The following is a 21,224-nucleotide window of genomic DNA, read 5'->3' on the forward strand; positions in this document are numbered from 1 at the left end:
CTCTGGCAACTCTGGGAAATGGCCATAACCACTGTAACCAGGGCTGTTACGTAGGCTACTATTTGGTTTGTCAGGGACCCAGGGGCCAAGAAGGCAGCTGTTCATACAACTAAATGTGAAAAGCAAGGTTGACACAGAGGAGGATGCTCAAACAATTGTGCACCAAGCTAATGTTTTCACTAAGAAGTTCTGTCATTGTGCATGAGTTTGGTTCTGCGCCAACTTTATCTGCCCAAGAAATGAAGGCAGAATGGTTGGGATAGGGTGCTTTAGAAATGGGTTCAGGAAAGGGTGAGTCAGCCTGCCTTGCTTGCAGATGAGCATGCGTTTATGTCTGCCCTCCATCAGGGCAGGGTTGCTGGGAGAAAAATGTTCCTCTCCACATGTTGGCCAACACAGCAAGGCTGTCTATAGTGTCTCAGACTGTTCCTAGGCAAAATCTAGGAGTGCAAAATAGGTGTTGCCTGTTTTTGAGCCCTTTATTCATAATTTTGGGGCCTAAAAGCCCAGCTGCCCCCATTGGTGTCCCCAGACCCCTTCCGTGATTGTCCTGTCACTAATTGCAGCCCTACTGGGTCCTTCCACCAACTCCTGCCTGCAGTCCTGTCTTGTCTCCTTTCTGTCATTAAAACCTTCCCGTAGAGCATTTCCTTAGCACAATGCTCCCCTTCTTGCCAATGCCTGCCAGTCCTGACTGCACGAGGAATCACCCACAGAGCTCATTTAAAATGTCAAACCTGAGCCCCACCCGGAGGACCTGTTGATCTAGTTCTGGGAGGCAGAGCTTGGGAGCCCATATGTCACCCAGTGCTTGGCTGGTTCTGGTTTGTAGTCGGGTCTGGGGATTCAGCTCTAGTAGACCAGGGAGATAATGAGCTCCAGTTAAGTCAGCCAATCCCAGAGACTGCACTACTGACTCAGCAGCACCCTTCCTAGAAAACAGAAGTCCTTGTGCCAGTTCAAAATCTCAGAGGATCTTCCAGAGTGGGGTCATTGGAGATCTCAGCATGGTGGTCTGGGCAGTGTAGGAGAGACACACGGACGGGCTGGAAAAGCTTGGCTGTTTCTCAAGCCAATGCTGATTAGGGGATTCATCTGTGGGGTATAAATGGCAAAAGAATGGGGACATTGTGATATCATTTCTGTGTGTGTGTATCCATCTCCCTTCCCTCAGTGACCTAGAGTACCATGAAGTGGAAACTCAAAGAATTTTGGTATTTGCTGGGTGTGGGATAGGACGAGGGATTGGTCATATTTTAGGTACTGATTCATTTTGGACAGAAATGGGAGTTGAGAGACACTCCTTTAGGAATAACTTGGAAAATTCTCATTAAAAATAATGATGATGATAATAAAACAACTTAATGCTTTCCACTTGGCTTTGTGTACCGGATGATTTAATGCAACAATGATGCAGCCGTGCATGGCTGGCCAATGCTGGCAGCCCCTACCCCACCTCAAAACATCTCCTGACTAGCCTAACTAGCCATTCTATGCACCCAATACTTTAATTTGCACCTTCTATTCATTCACTCCTAACCTGGTGACACCCCCTAGATTACTGATCTCTGCAGTTCAATTTCTTCATCTCCATAAACCATAGGAATGCCTAGGGAATCCCAGTGTGTGAGAATTCCAACTGTCTCTCCTTTCTCTCTCTGTTTCCACCTGGCACCTGGAAATAGCCCAGAAGTGATAATCATAAAATGATACAGAACAGAATATATTTTTCTAGACTTCACTTCCTAGCACAAAACGAGTAGTGAAACAAGTCTCTGAAGCTGTGTCTCTCTGACAGGGCAGAGCCGGAATGCGTGCTCTGTGGCTATCTTATTTGTGTTTCCAGGCGGCCAACCCGTTTGTATTCTATATAACATATATGGCACTCTCCCTTCCTTAACTCGATTCTCCACACTTCCCACACACTAGCTTTTTATTTTTATTTTTATTTTTAGCCAAAAAGAATGCTGTGTTTCTTGCTGTTTTCGTGTTCGCATTAGAGGAACAGCAGCACGCTGTCAGGCAGGGGTGGCTGGTAATAGACTCCGGATAACAAGCACCCAGCTCAGCCTGGGGCTCCCTCGGGAAACAGAATTGGATGATGGAAGAAAATAATGTCAGGGTTCAGGGAGGAACGTCTCAGCTAGCCCATCACATAAACATCAGAAATAAAATTAGAATACAGACCTTATGATTCCTCAGCTGGAGAAGCAAAATAAATGGAAAAAATTATCCCTAAGCTGTAATAGCTTGGCTCTAAAGAGTGGCTTCTTTCCTCTCACCGGGTTGCAGCAGCCTTCCCAAACATTGCCCTCGTAAGTGTCCAGGAATTGTGACCTGGAGGCCCTCAGGATCTCTCCCTCGGGCCAAGGCAGGAGATTACATCAGCCCAGGGGTTTGGTTTCAAGTTGTCAGGGGTCAGTGATGCAGGTCACTCAGTTCCCAGGGCCCTTCCTGAGAAGTGGTGCTGGGAATAAGTAGGATGGATAGAACATCCAGTTGGGATGTCTAACACCGATTTGGATGTTGGCACCAGGAGCCAAATGACCTAGTTTCAAAGTCCAGCCCTACAACTTACTAGGACTCTGAGTTACATAACCTCTAGGTGCTTGGTGCTTCAATTTGCTTATCTGTGGAATGGGAATGAGGTAGACTCCACTGGGTAGATGCACTGGGAAGCGTAACAAACTTAATGCATGTCAACTCTTTTTTTTTTTTTTCTTTTTAGTGGAGATCAGGTTTCGCCATGTTGGCCAGGCTAGTCTCAAACGCCTGACCTCAGGTGATCCACCCGCTCGGGCTCCCAAAGTGCTGGGATTATAGGCGTGAGCCACTGCGCCTGGCCCCACTTTTCTTTTCTTTCTTTCTTTTTCTTTTTTTTAGGCGGAATGTCGCTCTGTCGCCCAAGCTCTGGAGTGCAGTGGAGTGATCTTGGCTCACTGCAACCTCCACATACCGGGTTCAATCGATTCTCCTGCCTCAGCCTCCTAAGTAGCTGGGATTACAGGTGCACGCCAATACGCCCAGCTAATTTTTTTTTTTTTTTTTTGTATTTTTAGTAGAGATAGGGTTTCACTATGTCGGCCAGGCTGGTCTCGAACTCCTGACCTCGTAATCTGCCCACCTCGGCCTCCCAAAGTGCTGGGATTACAGGCTTGAGCCACTGCGTGCAGCCTAATGAGCGTAGATTCTTGTAACGGTGCTGAGCACAGATACGTAACACTGTTAGTTGCTATTAGTATGTTTAGCATTTTGGAGACCCTGTACCCCATTTTATTAAGAAGCAACTTTCTATAACCTTATGGGAAAAGCCTTTGGGGCAGGACACCAGGGGTTGGCAGCCCAGAGTCCACTCTGCTCCCATGTTCTGTGTGAGCACAGGTGTGCGCCTCAATCTTCTGGATCCCACGCTGTTGATCTGTAAACTAGGAGCAATAATGCCTGGCTTACGTGTGGGTTTCCTTGGATTGCCGTGAAGATAACATTAGATGCAAAATGCCCATAGTTTTAAGCAGATCCCACAAGTTATAATTTTTCTGCTCTGGGTCTCTGATACATCTTTTTTTCTCTCTTGCCAAGTGGATCAAATCCCATTTTGTTACTCAGCCATCAGATTGGATTGCAGAAGCTCAGACACTAAGATGTTAACTCTTTGGACTGCACCATCATCCAGCTCACCAGGCACTGTATTATTTGGGCAATTAGAAATCTCGAGTTTATTATAGAACCCCATTTTAAATACATGTTTTTAGACTTGGTGTCTCTGCTGTGGCATATAACAAATAGCAAATATATCACCTGTCACCATCTGACATGGTGCAGTTACTTGCTAGTTGTTGGTATATTGTGCACTTCCTTGCTCTGGAATGAATGAACACTTCGTTTATTCCAGGGACTGGTTTAATTCACTCCTGTATCTACAGCACCTAGGAAGTGGCCTGACACATACATAATCCTCTCTCAAATAGCTGTTGAATGAACGGATGACTCACAGCTCAACTGAAGCACAAGCACCTTTTCATCAACAGGTTCAAAGTTTCAAAGAGAAGAAACAGCGTTGCTTTAGTTGAGAGTGTAAACAGTTAGATACTTAGAATAATTATCATAGTGTAAGAGCTACATCCTGTGGGGGCACAAGGAGGTCTGGAACCTGGGTCCTATTTGCAGAGAGTTGAAAATCTAGTTGGGGAGATGACGAGTTAAAGGAAAACTGGGACAAGATGGGGAAACAGTAAATGCCAAATCAGAGCTTTCTGAGTGGAGCGAGGTCAAAGAGGAAAAGCAGATGGAAGAGGAAAAGGGAGAAAGGACACAGATAGACAGGGGAAGGCTTTGTGTAGCAGTGGGGTGTGCTCCTCTCCGTAACAGATGAGTGTGATTTCAACAGGAAAAAAGGGACAAGCAGCCCAGAAGGGGGAACATGGAAAGATGTGTGTTCAGCCCCACCTGAGCAGGGCACGCAGCCTGACGACATCAAACCTCACTGCATATGGGGGAAGAGGAAGAAGGCAGAGGAGTTGCAGCCAGGCCAGGGAGCATCTCTGTGGGGCTGGCCAAGGTGTTTGATTGATGTTGCCCGACTTGCTGATGGTAAGAATCACTTGTCCAAAAAATACAAAAAACAAGACATTTTTAAAAACTTCTTGGGCACTCATGGAGTCTGATGTTCAAGGGCAGGAAGCATTCAGCATGGGAGAAAGATGAAGACAGGAAGATTCAGCCAGTCTGCTCATTCCACCTTCTTCTGCCTGCTTGTTCTAGCCACGCTGGTGGCTGCGTAGATGTGCCTGCCCAGGCCGGATGCAGTGGCTCACGCCTGTAATCTCAGCACTTTGGGAGGCCAAGGTGGGCAGATCACTTGAGGTCAGGAGTTTGAGGCCAGCCTGGCCAACGCAGTGAAACCCTGTCTCTACCAAAAATTAGCCGGGTGTGGTGGCACACACCTGTAATCCCAACTACTCTGGAGGCTGAGGCTGGAGAATCACTTGAACCCGGGAGGCGGAGGTTGCAGTGAGCTGAGATTGTGTCACTGCACTACAGCCTGGGTGACAGAGCAAGACTGTCTCAAAAAAAAAAAAAAAAAAAAGATGGTGCCCACCCAGATTGAGGGTGGATCTCCCTACCCCAGCCCACTGACTCAAATGTTAATCTCCTTTGACAACACCCTCACAGACACACCCAGGAACAATGCTTTGCATCCTTCAGTCCAATCAAGTTGACACTCAATATTAACCATCACCGGCACTATTCCAGGCTTATTGAACGAGAATCTCCAGGATTCTCCTTTGAAAAATTCAACCAGTCAGTCAATCAAGATAAATAGCCCAGGCAAATTTGGAAAGTACATGGTATAGGTGATGAACAGACATGGACAGCTGGGAGCGGAGATATGATTTGACAAGTGCAGTGTCTTAGGAAGAGTAATAGGGAGGCGACTTGGAGGTGGGGATTGGTGGAGGAGACTGGAGGCTGGAAATCAGTTACAAGGCTACAGAGAAAATCTGAGCGGGTAGAAGCAAGGGCTGAAGCCACGGAAGCTGCCGCGTGTCTAAAGTCAACGGGATGCCATGAGTTAGACCCAGTATGGAACGGACAACTGGTGGGACGCAACGGAGGAGAGAGAGGAAGTCATTTAATGACTGGAAGGCTGCAGAAAGGGTGAAAGCATACATAGAAAGAATAAATTTCAGGCAGAGCACTGACTATACAGAAAGGTGATGGCCTTGGTCTCAGAGAAGTTGTGTTTCTTATAATAATGGATGTTCCTTTGGAAAATTAAGAAATTGAACTTGTGGGACTGGGGCGTTGGAGAGAGTCAGGCCTGGAGATTAGAAATGACTCTTTTTTGTAGGATAGTACAGTTTACTTATAAACAATGCTGGGGTTTGGGGCACTGATCCCTGCAGTTTAAAATCCACGTATAGCTTTTGACTACCCCAAAACTTAACTACTAATGGCCTCCTGTTGCCTGGAAGCTTTATTGATAACATAAACAGTCACTTATTACATCTTTTCTATGTTATACGTATTATATACCGCATTATTTACAATAGAATAAGCTAGAGAAGAGAAAATGTTACGTAGAAAAGACATTTACTATGTATTAGGTGGAAGTGGATCATCATCTTTACATGAGTGTCAGTGGGGGCAGAGGTGGAGGAGGAGGAAGGGGAGGCAAGAGAGGCAGGCACACTGGGTACAACTTTTATTGAAAAAAATTCACATATAAGTTGACCGTGTTGTTCAACGGTCAACTGAATATTAGCAGCAAAACTGTCACCCAAGCTGAGAAAAATGAAGAAAGAAAAAGGTAAAATGCTACTCAGGCCGCAGTTTACACTAAGCCTGTGCAGGGAAGGAAAGCATCTAAAACTGCTGAGCCAGCCCAAAGCATGCTGTGCCCACAGTGGAGAGTCGTATTTATTTAGAGGCAGGCTGGTTTGACTTCATCTGGTGAGGATTACATCCCCCACTAGGGCCGCCATTGTGCCTTCATTCTCTCATTCATCAGCTAATTCCCTACAGGTACTGTGCCCTGGACTTGTTTTGTTCAAAATACATCTTTTTTTCCCCTCAGCAAAATAGAGCAGAGTTGACAAGAAGTTCTGATAATTACTCCCTAAACAATAAATCACTATGCTGCTCAACTGTGTTAACTCTACGTGGGACATGAATGCGTTTCAAGGGAAACCCTCTCAAGACAAATGGCACCAAGTGCTGTGATTACAGCTTCAACAGACGTGCAGACAGGGCTGCTTCAGGCCCTGTGCTGACTGCCAGGCTGGCAGGAACTTTCAGAAACGGCCGCAGTAGGAATGCTGGAGAGAGGAGCCTTGCTCCTCAATCTGCCGCTCTTTGTCCGTGGGAGAAATGGAGAAGACGAGCACAGGAAGGGAGGGTGCTCAGTTTTCACCCACTTGTTCATTCATTCATTCCTCAGGTCCAGGATGGCACCCAGTTGTTGCAAGCCCTTGCGAGCGACCTGTGTTCCCAGCCATCGTCTCCATGATGGGTCCATCCTGACCACTGTTTCCTTTGCTATTCAGGATGCTAATTCTTGCAAATATCACTCTTTCAATCAAATTTTATTGAGCATCTACTATTCCATAGGTGCAATAGAAAGTGCTGGAATATGAAAATGACTGTCCTGGTGCTTGTCCTCAAGGAATATACAAACTATTGGGGGAGATAGCTGCTTATATAAACACATTTTTAAAAAGACTCTCATTTGATCTAGGTAGAAGCAGCACCAAGGTCCAATGTTTGAAGAATCCAGGGAGGCTTCCTAGAGCAGAACATAGCGAATGGGACTTTGAGGGACGGCAGGAGGCACAGCACCACAAACAGCATGGTCCCTTGGGGAAACAGTAGTTGTTTAGAGGATAAATGGATAGAGTACCAGTGGCATGGCTTTATTTTATTTTTAAGTTGTATTCCCTTCTGTATGTGGTTTTACCATTCTTGTAGTCACTTTGTCATTAAATGATTTCCTCTCCTGCCTATGCTGGGTCCCATCAGTTGTCCCTTTTATGTTGGGTTTTGTTCACAGCACCCTGGGGATTAATGTAGGGGGTACTAGAGTTGGGAAGCAGCAGAAAGCATGAGAGTTTGAATGGATTCTTGCAATTCCCTTGCTAAAATCTTTAAGCAGCAGACTGACAAGATCATATGTGCAACTTAGAGAGATGTCTCTAGCCTGAGAATGAAATAACAGTAACAAGAGGCAAGAGAGAAAACCATTCAAAAACACCATTTGTTCACACATTCATTCAACAAATATTTTTTGAAGGCCTACTCTGTGCCAGGAGACAGGCTAGGTGCTGGGGATGTAGTTGTGACCAAAACAGTTTACAAGTTAGTAGGAAAGTTGGGTTTAAATAAATAGACACTAAAGTAAATACATACTTATAATCTGTGGAATGAATGGAATTCCACGATGCTATAAACAAGTATGGCAGGGTGTTTCATTTCAATGGGTGATCAGGGCGAGGCCTTTTTAAGGAAACAGCATTTATCTGAGACCAAGAGAATAAGTAGAATTTAACCTGCTGTCTTTCAAAGAAAGATTGGAAGCAGAGAAGCCAGTTAGGAAGCTAGTTCAGTTATCCCTTGCAAAGAAGAGGCAATGACATTGGAAATGTGGGGAAGACAGCTGATTGGAGAGGTCTTTTTGGAGATGCAGAGTTGGCAAGCCTGTTGCAATGTGTTGAGAAGAGACGAGGCTATGAATCAATTCAGAGGAAGACAGCATGGATTTGAAAGAGGTTTGGAGAGGAAAACCCGTAGGATTGCATGAAGAATAGTGTGGAGCCTGTGTCAGGGATGGTGGAGCCTGTGTCAGGGATGGTGGAGCCTAGGGTGATTTCTGGTTTTCTGGCTCAGTAACTTGGACAGACAGAGGCATAAGGAACCATAGGTGGCAGTAGGAGCTGATGATGGTTTCAGTTTTGAGATGTGTCTTGAGATTCCTGTGGCACATCCAGGGAGATATGTCTACACAGTACACAGGTGTGGCCTGGGCTGGGTAGCATATAGGAACCAATCAAAGTACAAAGGTGGATGAGTCCAGAATGTGTGCAGGATCCAGCAACACCATTGCTGAGCCATGCACCTGAAATGTGAACTGATCCTGTGTTACTAAGTGACACTCTTCCATCAGACACGAAGGCAAGAGACAGAGAAGAGTGGTGGCAAATTAATAATTGCATCTCAGTGCCTTTTTTAATTCCTCAAATTACTCGAAGTCTCAATTTAATGCAATTTCATTCTGTTCATTTAAAGTCCATTATCCAATTAGCAATGATTCTCTCTGGGGCTTGAGATTGGGAAGAGGTGGTTGAGGGGAACATTTCACTTATGTTATAAAACTTTTGGTTTTTTAAAAATTTTATTTTGCAGCAACCAAATATTCTTTATATAAGCAACAGATAAACAGAGTACTTTAAAATATTTGTTTACAATAAAATTGGGCTTCCCTTCATATGTTAAATACAACTTATGTGCCAGAAAAGTGTGAAAGGAAAATAGAATCTTAGGACCCCAAACTCACTATGCCAAAGGAAAAGTTAAGCTTGGGAACTGAGTCATGCAAAAACTGCCTTCCTTCTGTCCTGAAACTGATAGCTGTAATTTCACGTTTACTTTCTCTTATGTAAAATGTAGATTTATTGAGCATGAGAGGAACGCATAATTGACTTATTGCTCTACTCCCTTTCTTTTCAAATACAAAATGTAGATTCATGGAGTGCTAATCAGAGCCTCACAAGAATGGAACCGCTTGCCTCATTACCTAGTCTGACTTCTTATTATTTTTTTCTTTTTTCTTCCCCTCCTTCTTGCTCTTTCCCCTTTAAATATTGAAGTTCTCAAGACCCTTTTTGGAAAAAGCAAAGGACACAGGTCCTACCGTGACTTGTGTTTCTTTTTCCCAGGTGCATCCTCAACATGGGCAAAATAAACCTCTAAATGGATTGAGATCTGCCTCAGTCACTTTTTGGTTTACAAAAGTGTATACTGTTATAGACTTTTCATACACTTTTTTTTATTTTTTAAAAAGAAAAACAAGTTACTCCTCCTCACCCCTTCAGATGTTCCACCCATGAGTTGGCCACTATGAATGAGTTCTGGAGAAGTGGAGGTGGCTGGGGAAGCAAGGACTGAAGATGCTCAAACACTGGGCTGCAAGCATATCAGGGTCCTGCTCACAGCTAAGACCTCACTCAGGGCCATCCTTTTCTTCAAAAACAGACTGAAACACGGAGGGTTTTCTCTGAAGCCACAGGTTGTAGAAGTCCTTGGGTGACAGGTGATTGACTGGAAGTAGAGGGGTAGAGGAGATCCTGAAAATGGTGAGCATTGCAGAGATTCCACCTTTTCTCAGACCCACTCGTGTCTGCTACACATTGATGGTGACTTTGCAAACAACACTTCTCGGCTGTCTCTGTGTGTTTAAGTGGCACATTGAAAAACAAGACAAAGGCTCGTGAAAGTGCATGTAATAATTTCTTTTCTAACGAAATCTGGAGAACATTCAGACTTTTTCTTCTTTAACGGTGACTCATTGATTTGTTTATGACTCAGGAAAACGTACCCACTGGACTCAGTTCCCTTTCTCTGCTCATGTTGGTTGTTGTCTTCTTCCTGGGGTCAAGGATTGCTTTGATGATCTCACTCCTTCTACAAACTCAGGGGGGCTATTAAAAGATCGTGGCTGATTACAGAGTTCCTTTTGCTATGGCTAAGACTCAGTCACATTCTTAGGAAAAGACCAAAATGTGCTAATGAGATTTTTCAAATAAGCAAGATAAAAGGAGTTTTTGCAGAGAGGAAGTTAAGAGTTAGATTTAATTGAATAAAAGGGATAGGAGAAGCAGGGGGTGATCAGCTCTGGATTCACTGTGAGTCCAGGATTCTCACATGTGACTGTTAACAGTGCCCTGTTTTAGTTCAATAGCACATTTTAAATGAAGATAAATGAAAGAAACTTCTTTAAAAGAAGATCAGGCTAAGAAAAAGGTATTCATTCTAATGAAAGCTGACTGTTCTGCTTGAGACATCTGTTTGTTTGGTGTCATCTTGCTGTACGGGGCCACACTATGAGGCATGTAGGTCAGTAGTGGGAGGAACAGTTGATGAGCTAAACAAAGCAAAAGAAAAGCCAGGCAATTGGTTAACTGATTATTTGGGCATGTGTGCATCAGACATGTAATTCAACATATCTTAAATGTACATTAATCAGTTAGCAATATCATCTGTGTGACACCGCTCTGGAAAACCAAGGCAGAGAGAGAAAAAATAAATCAAAGAATGATCTACTTCTTCATCTACTAGAGAGACAAATTCACTCAAAGTGACTTTTAGACATTTCTAGAACTATTTCAGATGAAGTGGGCTGCTTAGGAATTGAAGTAGGTCAATTTGGAAGATTAGAAAAGGAGAAGCTTGGAGGCTGTTTATTTTACCATTGTACATAGGAGTCAAAGTCTCACTCCTGAGACACAGGCAGGTTGCGCTGAATAAGGTTGTAAACCACTAATTCTCTCTTTCTGATGATCCTGAATTTCTGTCACATTCAATGATTCTGAATCCACATAGTCAAACTCTGGCACATAGTTGGTTCAGGAATTTCAATGTCTAGGTCTTACTGCCAAAGTCTTAGTAGCCTGGGGAAGTGCAGGTCCACTCTGTGCTGCAGACACTGGATGTTTCCATCTGACAAACAGTCTATTGGATGCTACAAATTTTCCATGTAAAGTCTCACAAGGCCACATAAATTTTCCAAGTTACAAGAGAAACTACAAAAGAAAATTTTCCAAATTTTCACAAGAGACTTTCCATGTAAAGTCTCACAAGGCCACATAAATTTTCCAAATTACAATCACTTGAACCCTCATCCTGCTCAGTTGCAGGACAACACATTCTGCCCTCCAAGGATATCTGGGAAGCCTCAAGGATTTCTTAGATGTTCCCCAGTCTCTCTTGGTTGCCAGGCCAGCTGCCACCTAGCTCAGGACCACTGCTCAATCTGCTCTGCCTGTGGTTCACACCAGCTCTTCCGCAGGTTGCCTCCTGCAGAGAAAGCATTTCTGTGGTTGTTGTAGAATTCTCCTTTTTCTCAGTCTTCCATAGGTTGAGCATCAGCCACTACTCCTCCAGCAAATGTTGCCAAGTCTCTCTCCTTGAGCCTCTTTCCGTTTGGCTTTGGGGAATCATCACACTAAAAGCCCCCGTGGTCATAGACAAGTCTCGGCTTTGACTATGGGTGACATGGGTGCTCTTGCAGGCACCTTGCCTACCCATTGTCATCATCTTGACCAAGTGCAGACACTGTCTGGGAACTTGGCCTCTGCTGCTACTGGCACCAGCCCCTCTTTTGACCTTGTTGCTGTGCCATTGTAGCCACCTGCACAGGACCAGGCAGGGCTGGCAGGGCTGCCTCTTGCCCAGTTCAAGATGCACCTGCTCTTCTGGGCTCCCCTTTCTCTCCACCAGAGTAAGTTACAAAGGTTGTCTTCCTCCATTTTAGTGATTGCCCATCTGACCTCCTAGGAACTGAGGTGTGTGGGAGTCTGTGCTCTGAGTCTAAGCAGGTAGATCTCACCCGTCTCCTTTGGGGCCTCTTACTACATATATTTAGAGAATTAGGAAAATGCCAGCACAGAGCCAAGTGGTGGTTCAGGCTGTTCCCATGTTGTATGCTTCATGAGCCAAGATACCAATTTCTGCCTCTTTCAAAGCATATTGTAGTGTTCCATTTTTGGTAAGATTCTCTCCAGAGTCCTGTGTCATTTCCAAACAGTGTCATGAATCACCTGTGGCTTTAATCCACAAAGCAGCATATGCTAATTGCTATAGTCTCAAGTGTAGGGTACAGTATCTGAGTCTTTAGCCTATGTTTATTCATCCCAGAGACATTAATTTATGCATTTATGCATCCATTGAAGAAGCATTTATTGTGAACTCTACTATGGACTAGGCCAAGTGGTAAGGGAGGTGCAAATAGATTTGAGACATGGGTCATATCTTTCAGTAGCTTTCAATCCAGATGGCCAAGTTCACCTGTGAAACATCTGAAACGGTTTCTGCTTCCATCCTCACTAGAGTGACCTTAGGCAAATCTTTTAAGTCCTCTGGGTCTCAGTTTCCTCATAGGAAAAAGGGAATTAAAAACACCTGTCATGGATGTCTCTTCGAACTCTTGTGCAGAACAAGTTCAGATTGTTTAATACCAGAAAGCAGAATTGGACCAAATGGCACAAAATGGCAGATTTTCCAATATAATCTCAGAAGGGATTAACTAACCATCCAAAGTAACCACCATAAGTGTGCTGCCTGCCCTACAGTGAGCTCTCTGTGCTTGCAGGCATTCACGTGCAGATGAGGTGGGTGCCTGCTAGAGATGCTGCAGTTGTGTTAGAAACTTAACTTCATCCCCCAAGACGCTGTGAAACACATCAACAGATGTAACAATGCAGGGTGGTCTTGGTCTTTGGTTGAGTTTCTTTTTATTTAAAAGACATTCATTGGGCATCTACTATGCAAAAACTCTGTGCTCTGCCCAGAGGACATGAACAGGTGAGAGGGGTGGAGTCTCTGTCCTTACAGAGGCAAACATTTTGATGAGGAGATGAACACACACGGTGCGAAAGAGTGAATCAAGTCAAAGAAAAGTGCAGAGGATGTGAGTGAGGACACCTGGAACTCAAAACCTTGGGCTTTTACCTGGGAGTGTGAGTGCTGTATTCTTCCCCATTATTCTGGAGTCAAGGTTTATGAGAGGAAAAAGAATTCTCCTGGGCTTTGGAGCAGGAAGGACATTGTAGGTACCAAAGTGAGTGAGCTAGACATGAAATGTGTTCTCAAATTGGAGACATATGCACCCTATAAAAATATTTTGACTATCTAAAGTTGACATAAACTTTTTTTAATCATAAAGCTATTTAAATACAGACAAAACTAAGGATAAATTTCTTAGGATTATGGTATAGCATATTTATAAATTATGTATATACTAAACCATGAAACTAAGAACATTCATGTTTAATTTAATTTGATTTGATGGGTGTTTTTCTGAACCTAAATTGCTAATAATAGACTTAAGAATGAAGTTTAGACATCAATTTGCCAAGTGTTGTTGAAGTAAATGGAAGAACTAAGATTCTGCAGGTTAGTGGCCTGCAAAGCTCTGTTCTTGCTCATCAAGGCAAGGACTAGTAAAAGAAGCAACTCCTAAAGTGGAATAGGAGAATAATCCCGGTATTAAGGAGTGTGGCAAATCTGTTGCCTCCTGCCATCCTTAGCATGTGCCTACTAGCAGGCAAGTCATGGGGCTAGTCCACAGAATTAGTCAGATAAAAGCTAAACTCCTAAATCTGGGTTACAGCAAAGCAGGGAGGGGAAGCTGATTAGCTTAATGCAATCATGCACACATCCAATATTAATGTGGGCTTAAAGAGGTTTGCAGTTAGTATTGCAGAAATACATATTGAAAAAGAATAATGAACCTCTAATTACATAAGGCTTGGGTCTTATTTCTTGGAATAACGAAAATGATCAGATGAGGATTTTTAGTGAATATTGACTGGGAACGTTTACAAAATAATAACAGCCATTGTAATCACTGTGAATGAAGACTGTCTTGGATCCATTGAAAAACAACATGAGGCTATTTTAAAAAGTTATAAGTTATTTACAACAATATTTTTCTGCTATTGCACAGAATGTCATTGTTCAGAATTTTCTACAGGTTGACTTTGACTCTGACACTAAGACAGATAATGGATTTTTTGCCCTTCTGCCTAAAACTTTTCCAATCAATAATCTTAATTGACCTCTACTGTCTACCTCATGGCAGGAACCTGTCAACATTAAGAAAGAAATACAGGCCGGGCGCGGTGGCTCACGCCTGTAATCCCAGCACTTTGGGAGGCCAAGGCGGGTGGATCACAAGGTCAGGAGATCGAGACCATCCTGGTTAACAGGGTGAAACCCCGTCTCTACTAAAAATACAAAAAATTAGCTGGGCGTGGTGGCGGGTGCCTGTAGTCCCAGCTACTTGGGAGGCTGAGGCAGGAGAATGGCGTGAACCCGGGAGGCGGAGCTTGCAGTGAGCTGAGATCGCACCACTGCACTCCAGCCTGGGTGACAGAGTGAGACTCCATCTCAAAAAAAAAAAAATAATAAATAAATAAAAAAAAATAAAAATAAAAATAAAAAATAAAATTAAAATGATTGAATAAACTTCTTGGTGATTATGTCTATGATGTTGGGCACAAAACCAGAAACCGCCAAGGAGAGATTTGACTACACCAAAATGCAAATATTTGGTTCAATGACAAAATCTATACATACAAAGAAAAATAAAATATAAAAAATATTATAAGAATAGTCCAGACATGAGTTTCTATCGATATAAGAAAAAGACATACCTCGATAGAAAAACAAGTACACAAATAAGCAATTTTTAAAAGAAGAAATATAACACCATCAGTAATTAAAATGCATATTAAAGTAATAATAAGATACCCAGGGATGGCTGGATTGTGGCAAATAAGCAATAACAAATCATGACACATTTTTGGAGGGAAATGGGTATATATTTCAAAAGTCAAATTGTACATAACTTTTGACCCAGAAACTCTATTTCTAGAAATTCATCACCAGGGAAATAGAGACAGGAAAAAAATGTGTGGGCAGCAGCAGGTGGTGTAAGAGAGTCCACACAGGAAACCAGATAAGCCTGGGTCTGAATCTCAGCCCAGTGACTTTCTAAGCCTTGGCCTTCTCATAACAAAATAATTAATCACACCTCTTAGAGTTGTTGTGGGAATTAAATGAAGCAATGTGCTTTGAGTGCTTAACAAAACACCTGACATATTATAAGGACCCTAAATTTTCACTACTATCATTGTCATTACTGTTAAGTTCTATCTATAGATAGGTACATTGCATTAATAGTAATGACAATGACAGTAGTGAAATTGTCTTTACTATTAAGTAATACAGCCCTTTAGTCATTGAAGTGATGATGCAAAATCAAGTCTACTGACACAGCAAGATGCCTAAGATATAGTATTAAATGAAAATGCAATTGATATACAGCATTTTAATATAAGTATATTTCTGAGCTCTCTCTCTCTATGTATATGTTTATGTACTCTTGCTACCTCAGAATCAAGAGTGCTGGCCAGTAGCTACTTAATGTGAATGGTCACATAAGTTTTGTAGTTAAAAAAAAAGAAGAAAGAAATGTGTATCTTGAAGATTGAAAGAAAATCTTTTGAGAAATTTTATATTTTATCCTTAGCAAACTTTAAGATTATGACTAAGTACTAATTATTAAAACAAATACATAATAAACTCTGTTGATCAATTTTTGACATTTTTCTTCTAAAATGTATATGAACAACAACTATTAAGCAGCTAGTCTGTGCAGGCACTTTGCAGATACTGAGGACAGCAAAGAATGAACAAAATAAAGGCTTACCCATGTGGATCTCAGTTACTAAAGGGGAAGACAGATGAAGCAAATCAGCAGAGGTAAGTGCTTGAGGCACTGTAGATGCAGGTGAAGAATGTTGAGAGCCAGTGGGAAGGGACGCGCTCTCTGAAGGGGAAGCAGAGAGAGGACCTTTGGGAAGTGGGGATGGATCCCTAGGGGAAGACAGCTCTAGGCACAGGGAACAAGTGGTGAGCTAGGGTCATGCCTGACGTGCTTGAGGAACAGCAGTACGGCCCATAAGGCTGGACCAGAGCTGTGGAGACAGGCAGGAACACGCACAGCAAACGGAGGAGGAGCCTGCAAGGAGAGGAAAGTCAAGAGGATTGGTCACCTGGACACCAAGTGGAAGAAGTGTTTCAGGAAGCAGGGTGATAACTTAGTGCTGAGAGGTCAAATCCTCAAGGACTGAGAAAAACCATTGCATTGGCAATCTGGAGGTCACTGGACAAGGGCAGCTTCCCTAGAGAGTGGCAAAGAAAGCATTCTTGCAGTGAGAGAGGACTTGGTGACAAGAGCAGGTAATTCATTTAATGAGTTTTCCCATCAAGAGGAGCAGAAAGATGAGAAAGAAGTTAGGGAGAAGAGTGGGTTAAGAAAAGGGTTCTTATTTGGATATTGGAGAAATGGCAGCCTGTTTGAGTGACAGTGAAGGGAATGATCTGGTAGAGAAGGAAACGGATGAAGTCAGAAGAGAACAGGGCTGGAGTCAGGCCCAGGAGCAGCGAGAGGGATCAGATCCAGGGCCCGATGTCGGCTGGCCTTGGCATCAACAGTTCACCTACCTACCGCATTCCTCCCCACCCTGGCTTTACATTACAACAGGTGATAAAATAGGCCCCCAAAAGGCCCCCCTGGGGGACTTGAAAAACTTTCATTGCCCAGGCCACACCACGGATCATTCAAATAAGTGCACTGCCTTAATGAAGGTCATCTTTTGACAAATTTCTAGTTTTCCTTTAGTGCCAATTTATATTTTATTTGACTCTCTCACCATCAGTGACAGACTACCTAGCAGTGATTCTTAATTTATGGATATCGTTCATTGGGGAAGGAGGCTCAGTGAGCATCCATCTCTCTCTCTCCCCTTCTTTCTTATAACTATGATTTACTGAAATAACATAAAGTTTCTAACACAGGGCAGACATTTAATACATTTACTAAATCAAAATAAAACAAATAAAAAAATGGTTGGGAAAAAAAATTGTGGTTGCCAGAGACTAGGGGGAGAGAGAAATGGGGATTGTGTTTAATGGGTGTGGAGTTTCAGATTTAAGACAGGAAAGTGCTGGAGATTGGTTGCCCAGCAATGTGAATACACTCAACACTACTTAACACTTAAAATGGGTTAGGATAAATTTTATGTGTATTTTATCACAATAAAAAATTTTAAGAAGAAAGAAGGAAGGAAAATATGAAATAAAGAGAGAAGGAAAGAGAAAGAAAGAAAGATAAAGAGAGATAAAGAAAGAAAGAGAGAGAAAGGGAAGGGAGGGAGGGAGGGAGAGCAGGAAAGAAGGAAGGAAGGGAGGGAAAGAAGGAAGGAAGAAAGGAAGGAAGTGAGGGAAGGAAGGAGGGAAGTGAGGGAAAGAAGGAAGGAAGGGAGGGAAGGAAGAAAGGAAGGAAGTGAGGGAAGGAAGGAGGGAAGTGAGGGAAAGAAGGAAGGAAGGGAGGGAAGGAAAGAAGGAAGGGAGGGAAGGAGGAAGGGACAGAACAGAAAGAGGGAGGGAGGGAAGGAAAGGAGGGACGGAGGGAGGGAGACTGTTACCTGGCTTTGTTTCGGGGCTGTGAGAGCTTGAAGATTGCGTGGACATTGGAATGAGGGGATACCATGTCCTCTGAAAGTCATGTTTAGCTCTGTGGATCTGTAAAACGTTAGGATTCTTTCCTCACACTTGCAAAGAATTTAATTATTGAAAAAGGGTTTTATAACATGATTTGTAGCCTCTGTTTTGGGTTTAGACCAAGAGTACTACGAAAGCCTCATATAAATACAAGTTTTAACATTTTGGCTAGTTGAGTCTGAGGAAAATGAATTTTTTGGATTCACTTTCAATATAATCTGTTTTTCCAGTCTCTAGTTTACAGTGTGATTCATTTCAAAAGGCATCTATTTAAGGCAATGGGGCTTTAAGTAGGACTTGCATGAAATGAAGCCGCTGCTTCTAATTCATCATTCAGGAACCCAAACTTCAATTATGCGGCCGTTTCCAATCATGACTCAGTCATGAATCTAAATAGAATGGCTCACCCACTGCAATTACGTAAGTTCCTCTTATCAGGCAGGTTGACAGTCCTCATTGCTTGCTTTCTGTCAACTTTTAGAGGAGACTTCTCTTTGAGATGTGCAGCTGTACCTCCAGCTCCCCAGTCAGCTTGATAATTCCGTCAAGGACAGGGGGGTCACTTCAGGACTGGAATCCTGGGGGTCTCTTCATCTAGGCATGAGGATGAGACTCCAACTGCTCCACCCGCCTCACCCCCCATCATGATACTTGAAGTATAGACATAATTCAGCCACTGCTCTTTGGTCTCAAGAGGCCACATCTTCAGTGTGGTATATATCTGAATTACGTACTAGTCACTCCTGTTGTTCATTATAGGTTCGTGGCTTTTAAAAAGAGTCAGTCATTGGAATTCAGAAGTAATACATGCTCCTGGTAAAATCCAAACACTGCCGAAGAATCTAAAGTCAAATTAAAAACGCTCCCTTCCCTCCTTCTAAGTCTACCCCAGTGAGGCATTTTGGTATATTTTCTTCCATGCTCTTTTCTTATATGAATGTATGCATGCATGAATGTGCGTATGCATGTGAATGTATCATGCATGAATGTGTATAAGCATGTATGCATGTGTGTATGCATGTATGTGTGTATGCATGTGAATGTATGCATGTATGCATGTGAATGTATGCATGTATGCATGTGAATGTATGCATGTATGCATGTGAATGTATGCATGCATGAATGTGTGTATGCATATGTGTATGCATGTGAATGTATGCATGCATGTGTATGCATATATATTCTTTTTAGGTCAACCATATCATACTGAACAGTGTATTCATTAATTTGATGTTTTTCACTCAACCATTTTATAGGCATCTTTTAAATATATTTTGTCAACCTCATTCTTACAAATTGCAGAATAGCACATGGCACTCAGTCATCCAGGATATGCAGGCAGTTTGCCATTTCAGACCAAGTTGTGACAATCACTTATTTGCCTACATTCCTGAGCATTGATTCTTTTATTTCTAACCGATGATGTCCAGAAGTGGTAATGCCAGACCCAACAACATATGCATTTTTTTAAAACTTTTACAGACACTTTCATGTTCTTTTTGAACTTTCTTCCTTTTTGGCAAATGTTGTGATCTTGATATGGGCAAATATAGGAAAATTGAGGGCATTTGTGGGAGTAGAATCTCTTTGGACCCAAACTAATTGATAAATGTTCCCAAACATGATGCTAAGGTTTAAGAAAATGCAAGCTATTTAAGACATGATTAATCTGCACGTACCTCTAAGTTTCCTGATTCACTGTACAATGTAACTGCTAAAGTGCAAGAACTCTTTACTGGGAGTTTGGAGAGATAAAGAAAGACAAGTACTGCATGGGTAGGTGCTGATAATAATGATGAAGATGATGATAATAGTAACAGCCTCGGCTGACCTTCATCCAAGATGCTCTTGGCTGCTTACGGCTGGTGTTCATTCTGATCAGTCAGTGCCTATGCTAATCTGGTTGTAAAATATGTTTAATATCACCGCTGAAAATAATACCTTCCGTTTATTTTAACTGAGCACAATGATCTCTTGTAAGACTCACAATTCTAGATGGAAGCTATGGTTATCACCCCCATCACCTCAAGGAAACCGAGGCTTAGAGATGAATTTGCTCAAGGCAATCAGCTAGGAGGTAATGGGGCTGGGATTTGAGCCTGGGCTGGCTGGCCATATGCTATTGCTTGCTGCAGTGGCATCTGTGTTGGTGTAGGCAGAAGAGACTCCACAGTGCAAGGTGGCTTAGAGAAAGTGTTGACAATCTAATAGGACACCAGGAGGAGAGGAGAGCATCCTGGGCATGGTCTGGGCAAAGCCCCTGAGCTGGGAATGAGAGAGAGCTGGCCACTGATTTCCTTCTGTCTGAAGACAACTGTGGGTCTCTTGGGGATTTTGCCTAAACCTTCCTTCCCAGTCTTGTCACTCCCCATTGTTCTTGGCGTTCTGTGTTCAGCCCAGTTGGACTATAGAACTCACTACTCTACAAACAGGCTTTGACACTTGAGTGTTATAGGTCACCCTGGCTCTCTTTACTAATCTGTGTCTGCCCAAGTTGGTCACCCTTCTAAGCACATTCAGTCCATGATATCCCTCACAGAATCACCTTCATCCTCAAGGCCAGAAAGGTGGTCCCTCGCGGAGCTCTCTTGGTCTGACATTTGCACCTCTCCTAAAGCGCAATTATTTTAAATCTTGGAGTTACTCATGTGCTTGGTTTTTGGCACTTACTCTACTCATAGTAGGTAGCTAGCACCTAGCACGCACTGCACACGCACAGTAACAACCAATCTGAATATTTTAGAGTCAAGAAAAAGGTTTTCAAAGGAAATCTTGGGCATAAAATGAAGGGTTGAGGCCCAAAATCTTATTACCCATACGATAATTATTGGAAATCATTGTTTATCTTGACACAAGTTTGATAGGTACAGGCTTTGGTAAGATTATTTTCAGAGTGAGGCATAGGTTGAATTCAAAGAGAGAATTCTATTGCTTCGCTAAAGTGGAGTAATGCGATGCAGAAGAATGTTATATAGTGCCGGGAAGTATTTACAGGATATATGGTTTAGAGACAGGATATACGGTTAATGAGGAAAGTTGGGCAGAGAGATGGCCTCAAGGCAGGAGGTGCAGCAGAATCAAAGGCTGGATTCAGAAGCGGGCTGGAAAGAAAAGAGAGGATGGAGGCAAAGGCAGCTTGAAGGATCTCAGACCAGAGATGTTGGGTTTAGAGAAAGGAGGAAGATTAACAACTGAATTTCCTAATTTTTATGCTTTTAAAGCTCTGGCTGCCCTCCCTTGGCATTGTGCAAAGACGTATAAAGTTACATATCTCTGGAAAATTCGTTTTGGACAAAGTTTGTGAAAAATACATTATTATTATGTTAAAATCACACATATATTAGAACCAGGAGATGTTGACATAAAAAAGTAAACTACCAACA

Source organism: Nomascus leucogenys, chromosome 6 (genome assembly GCF_006542625.1).
Source record: "Nomascus leucogenys isolate Asia chromosome 6, Asia_NLE_v1, whole genome shotgun sequence".
Lineage (NCBI taxonomy): Eukaryota > Metazoa > Chordata > Mammalia > Primates > Hylobatidae > Nomascus > Nomascus leucogenys.